Source organism: Zalophus californianus, chromosome 16 (assembly GCF_009762305.2).
Source record: "Zalophus californianus isolate mZalCal1 chromosome 16, mZalCal1.pri.v2, whole genome shotgun sequence".
Classification (NCBI taxonomy): Eukaryota; Metazoa; Chordata; class Mammalia; order Carnivora; family Otariidae; genus Zalophus; species Zalophus californianus.
Window position 1 is genome coordinate 42500961 of NC_045610.1, and position 6926 is coordinate 42507886.

Sequence of the window (6926 nt, forward strand, 5' to 3'; positions counted from 1 at the left end):
CAAAGTCTTCACCAGCGTCTACACCTGTCGCTGTGGGTATGGCAGGAAGAACCACAAAGGAATGCTCCTGCAGTGAGGGCCTAGGGGGCTGGGCAAGGTAGAGCAGGTGTGATAAACCAAGGGAAACTCTCCAGAAGGTGCCAGCCACTGCCCCAGGTCCCCAGGGATGGGTGAACTCCTCTTACCTTCTCCGGGTGGAGAGGGAGCCCTGGGTGTGAGCTCTGTCTGGGGTCTCTGCCCAGGATCTGGGCACAGTGTGTGCCCAGATGTTGGGGGAGGTAGGGAACACCAAGTTTCAGGTGGTGTCAGAGAGACCCCAAAATCTCACCCTGTGAAAAATCCCTCAGCTGGAAGGTGGTAAGAATTGGGGCTGCCCAGTGGGGAAAGAACGTCCTCTCAACCTGTCACCTGCTGCAACCAGGGCTTCCTGGGGACCAGGGGGTGGTCAGCCAGGTCATCCCCCTACCACCCCTTGCCCATTTGCAGACCATTGTGCCAACTAAACAGATTGATGTCTTTTGAGAGGCCCAGATCTCTCCAAGGCAACCTAGGGTTGGCGTCCTTGGGATTCCAAGTTTCCACGGATTTATCAGATACTTGAGTACCCTCCATAGACATTTGCTCACTCCCTTAATGCCCACTGCTGCCGCCATGTGGGCCCAGTCCCGCCCTCCAGGCAAGGGAGAAAGACCACTCCTTTACCAGTTGCCGCTTTGCAACCCTCCATCTTGAAACACCTTAGTTTTATGTTTGTACATAAAACTTTTCTACTTGTCTCAGTATTCTGCAGTCTTACTCCTGGCCATGAACTTCTTGTTTTCTTGTTTGCTGTAAATTCTTTTTTTTTTTTTTCCCTGGGCAGTATTCAAGAATTTTTTTTTTTAAGATTTTATTTATTTATTTGACAGAGAGAGCGAGACAGCAAGAGAGGGAACACAAGCAGGGGGAGCGGCAGAGGGAGAAGCAGGCTCCCCGCCGAGCAGGGAGCCCGATGCGGGGCTCGATCCCAGGACCCTGGGATCATGACCTGAGCCGAAGGCAGACGCATAACGACTGAGCCACCCAGGTGCCCCTGTAAATTCTTGTATATGTGAATTCATGCCTTTCATCGGTTCTAGGAAATTCTCCTCAAATATTATCTGCTCTCCAACACTTTTAAAAATCTTGCCACTGACCAGAATTACATTTTTCTAGACCCTCTGTTTATCGCTGCTGTATCTCTTAACCTCTCCTTCATATTTCCCTCCTCATCTCTTTGTTCTGCCGTCTATGTCATTTCTACCAGTTTAATACTTCTCAAACCTGAATATGCCTACAGATCACAAGGAATCTTGTTAAACTTCAGATTCTGACTCAGTAGTTCTGGGGGGAGCCTGAGAGTCTGCATTTCTAAGAAGCTCTCAGGGCTGATGATGCTGCGGGTCCAAGCACCATACTTAGGGGAACAACTTTCTGGTTCACTAATCTCTATTCAGTTGTGTTTAATTGGCTGTTAAACGCCCCAAAATTAGTTTTTATTTTCATCCTTGTATTTTTCATTTTGAAAGTTCTGAATGGTTCTCTTTCAAACCTAACTAGTCATTCTAGAGTCTTGTTGCTTGTTAATTTTTGTAATGCCATCTTTTATTCCATTAAATATTTTGTACACACATAGTTTACATTTTGGTGCCTAATATCAAAAGTCCCTGGAGAGGGGCGCCTGGGTGGCTCAGATGGTTAAGCGTCTGCCTTCAGCTCAGGTCATGATCCCAGGGTCCTGGGATCGAGTCCCGCATCGGGCTCCCTGCTCCTTGGGAGACTGCTTCTCCCTCTGCTTCTCTCTCTCTCTCTCTCTCCCTCTGTCTCTCATGCATAAATAAATAAAATCTTTAAAAAAAAAAGTCCCTGGAGATATAAATATGCTATTGTTTATGTTGACTGTCACTCATAGTGGTTTGTTCCTTTTTATTTTGCGATCTCATAATGTGAGCTCATGTTTGGATGATTTCAATCTGGGGGGCTGAAATTGAGGATACCTTCCTCCAAGGAGGATCTGCATTTGTTTCTGTCAGGGGCCAAGATACCAACTTGGGACCAGATTAGCCCCTTCCCAGATCCCTAATTTACCAAAACCTCAGGTTGCCCCTGGCTTTATATTTAATTTTCCAAATGTGATGCTAAAATTGTCATTTGCCTTTTAGGGTAACTCCACCTTTCCTGTCCACTCACCATGCTTCTGGGATATTTCCCTTCCCACAAGCTCAGCAACACAATAAAACTTGTTTTATGTACAATCTCATTGTTTAAAAGCACACTGGTACCTTGATCACCACTCTGCCTGAACCAGATTCTGACTCCCATTTCCCAGGCACTATGTATCCCTTGTGTCTTTGAGTAACTCCGGGGAAAGGAGGAAGCCCTCCAAAACAGGATTGAGATTTCATTTCTTTTTACTCTAATGAGCAGAGACTCAGGGAAAGATTTGATTCAAGTTCGGAAAAAGGGTGGGGGGAGTATTTCTTAAATTGGCATGTGATAAAATAAAATTCATAATCACCACATCAGAATAAATGATAATTCTTACACTTAAATACATTCAACTTAATGATAAGCTTTCTGCTTTGTTCTTAATTTCCTCATATTGTCACAGATGAGATGGTCCACAGACCAGTGCTTGGGCACTTCTACCACATGGTATGAGGGCAGGATCCTGGGGAACCGCAGAGAGAGGAAGATCTCTTTCTGGAAGGAAGACCAAACCCTGAAAAAAATGGGTGGGGTGGGACCTACACACTTAGATAATTTGTGGAACTGTCAGGCACTGTGCCAAGACTTGTGAAAGTGAAAAAAGAGGGAAGACAAATATAAGCCACATCCAGATGCTGCCTACACTGCCCTTTCTCCTTCCTGGGCGGGGATGATGGTCAGAGAGGCACACTCATGCCTCACACCTGCCACATCTGGTTCTCACTGTGGCTCCAGCATGGTCTTTTTTGAGGACATCTGGCTGCTCCCATGAGCTGGGTTTAGATCTCTCAGTGGGTTTAATTACACAGATGCCTTGCGTTTTGTACTGGGGTTGTTATTGTGAACAGGGTCTTTTTTTTTTTTTTCTATTACGTCTTCTCATAAATCATCCAGTTCCTTAAAAAATAATGGCATGGTACCTTAAGTATTAATTCAACACCATCTTCTGAGCACCGTTGAGTGGGGCACGGTCCCTACATCCAGAGGCCCAGAGTCTAGCAGAGAGGACAACCAGTCCCCAACAGGACGCTGTGATAAGCTGTTTCAGGAGCGCCAAGAAGAGGCTCCTTGATCAGATCAACCCGTGGAGGAGTCACAAAGCATTTCCAAGAGGTGATGATGCTGGAGTAAATTCTCAAAAATAAGGTAATGTTTGATAAGCGAATGAATGAATGCTTGTTGCACACTGAAAAATTATTGGTATTTTGGCTATTGAATTTGCTTGCCTACTACTGAATCCTCATCTGAGTGTGTGTGCGCATGTGTGAGGTGATGGCAGGGAACTGGAGCTTCTGCTTAAGGCACAGATCACCTAATTCTCGTCTACCTTCCATTCACAAATTTTTAAGTTAGTAAGGGAACATCCATCACCCTTAGTCTATCAGCCTACTTTGGCTTTGGGCCAGACTTAAGACACTTAAAATTGCCGGGATAGACTAGGGCCCGTATTTTGGCTGACCTGGGGGCTAAGGTGTGTCTTCATATACTTACTTAATGCAGAGAATGAAACTGTGCTCTCCAAAGTGGGGCAAGAGACCAGGAGGGAATGAGAATCTACGAAGCCAATCTCGGCTGTGTTGTGCCTTCTTCAGCTCTTGTTTCTTCTCTGCGAAATGGACTCTCGGGCCAGCGCATGTGTGGCCTCAACTCCTAGGCATTGAGACTCTGAAACCCTGTTCAAAACACAGGGCATCTGTGGAATTAAACCCACTGAGAGATTTAACCCAAAATTTGAGATTTCACAGATCAGTAACACTTCCAAAATATATTTTGTCAATTTATACATCTAGAAACAAGCAAAAAAAATTTAAATATCTCATCCCTTTTATAAAAAGAAGACCATTTTTGTGGGGCGCCTGGGTGGCTCAGTTGGTTAAGCGACTGCCTTCAGCTCAGATCATGATCCTGGAGTCCCAGGATCGAGTCCCACATCGGGCTCCCTGCTCAGCAGGGAGTCTGCTTCTCCCTCTGACCTTCCCCACTCTCATGTACTCTTTCTCTCTCTCAAATAAATAAATAAAATCTTTTAAAAAAATAAAAAATAAATAAAATAAAGAAGACCATTTTCACCCCAAAGAGTAGGTTGGGGGGGAGAATCTCGGGATAAAGGGCAGTCCTTTCAAAGGAAAGAATTTTGCTTTATGAGAAAGCCAGTGCTCTTCTTGGTATCAGGCTGCTGCTGACTGGAGACCGTGCCAGTCTGACCAGCTCTGCTTGGCAGACAGGTGGGTGGGGGCCCTGGGCTGGAAGGAGACCCGAGTACAGGGGAGACAGACTATGGTCCTGCAGGAAAAGACTGAAGAGTAAGAATCCTCCCCAATTAATGTCCCAATTTCATGCAATTCCAATTAGGATCCCCATAGCAAAAGGGTGTACTCTGACCAAATGATCCTAGAGTTCTCTTTCTAGGAGAAATAAGAAAGTATTACTAAGAAAAATATCACTGATCAAAGGAGTAATTGGAAAATTTTTCACCAGATAGTAAAACATAGAGGTTTCTAAATAATGAAAACCTTGATAATAGCAGTTAGATTAGATAAATAGATCAATGGGACAAGCTAGATAGTCCTCCCTGCTCCCTTGCACAGCCTGCTCAGTCTGTCCCAGAGCTGTGGGGTCACCACGCAAACCCAGTCCTGAGGGAGGAGGGGCCAGAGCCGTGTGGGCTTTAGGCTGTTGACGCCCTCAACCACCTGGAACGCCTGGATCGCTCAAAGAGTTGAATCTGGGGATGACCAGGTAGCCCACACTTCCCCTCATGGTTCCCTTTCTTAACCCACATTCCTCCTCCAACAGTGCCTTCCTCCGCTAAGTGCACCCCACCCCGGACTCTATCAATCCCCCTCCATCTTTGGAGGCAGCACACAGGGAGAAAAACCCCAGCCTGAGAACCAAGAGTCCAGGGGTCTGTTCCAGCTCTGCCAATGACTTTCTGTGTGACATTGGACAAAAGCCCATCACCTCTGTAGGTCAGTTTCCCAACTATAATATGATAAGAATCCATCTGGCCCTACTAACCATATGCTACTGTGCCAGGAAGGAAAAGGAATTAAAAAAAAAAACAAAACTGGTAGCAGAATTCCTCTTAGAAATTCAAATATCTTTAGTAGGAAACTACCTTGATGCTAATTTGGGGCTAAAAGGAGAGTTCCTCCACTCCCAAGGGTATGACGAAAATGGATGAGCAGTGGCTGGCAAACTTGGCTACACATTAGAATCACTTGAGGAACTTTTAAAACATATAGCTTCCCAGACTCCAATCCTGGCTTGGCAGAGGTTGGCTAGATCCCATTTCCTCTTCCTGAGCACCAAGGAAGACTACATTTCCCAGGCTCCTTTGCAATAACCCAGGGCCACATGACTAGATTCTGGCCAATGGATGTGGGCCGACTGTCCTAGCCCATAATATCCGTGAGCAATTGCCTGCACGCTACTCCTCTTCCAGGACACCTGTGGAGCCTTTTCTGAAAAATGGTGGTGTCAAAAATGGAAAGAGGCTGGAACCCTGAGTCACTGCTAGGAGTGCAACCCAATTCCCATCAGATATGATGTGAGCAAGAAATTCATAATAAAACTGTGTTGGGGGCGCCCAGGCGGCTCAGTTGAAAAGCATGTGACTCTTGATCTTGGGGTTGTGAGTTCGAACCCCATGTTGGGTGTAGAGATTACTTGAAAATAAAGATCTTAAAACAATAATAACAATAACAATAATAATAAACAACTGTGTTAGTTATAGTAGTCAGCCTTTCCAGAACTTCTGATTTAACTGATCTGGAGTAGAATCCAGGCAATTGTTTTTTCATTTGTTTTTCAATCACTCAGGCAATTCTAAAGTGCAGCCAAGATTGAGAACCACTGAATTAGAACAGAAATACAAGTGCGGAGTTGCTAGGCATAGTCATGAAATATTCCTTTTTCCAAGGACACCCCAGAGATGGGAAGAAGGTGGTTCAAAAATGAGAAGAAGAGGGGCACCTGGGTGGCTCCGTTGGTTCAGTGACCAACTTTTGATCTCAGCTCAGGTCTTGATCTCCGGGTCATGAGTTCAGGCCCCACATTGGGCTCCACACTGGTTGTGGAGCCTACTTAAAAAAAAAAAAAAAAAAAAAAAAAAAAGATGAGAGGAAGAGGGTGCAGCAACAACGGAGGGAAGCAGGGGACCCCAAAGGGAAAGGTTGACCAGAAAAATATTCTATGTGCTGGGAATAATCAGGGAATATTTCAGAGTTGGGGTAGTTAATATTCAATGCTAAATTCTCATCAGACCTGTTAGGTGGGAGACATAAGTCCTTACGTTGTCTCCAAATCACCAGTGAAGTCTGCCCCACGCTCATCCCCATGTGAGTGGATGCTTTGGGGGAAATCAAAGGAAGAAAGCCTGTTCCTTATTTGGTTGTTGCAGGGAGAAGAGAAGGGCTAAAGCCCCCTGCTGAGAATCCTCAGTGAACATTCTGGGGTCCCCTGAAGAATTCAAGGTGGGAAAGAAGGCTGATGCCTTACCCGTGAGGGATTTGACACACACACAGCCCCATGGTGACATCTGGGTGACATTTCAATGAGCTTTCTATGGCATGTATTGTTGAACGCCTAGAACCAATCCCAACATTAGCACCGGGAGAGTCCATGACATTTTTATAGAGGATGAACCTAAGCAGTACAGGGACCTGCTGAAGGCCACACAGCAAGTTCTGGGCGAAGTG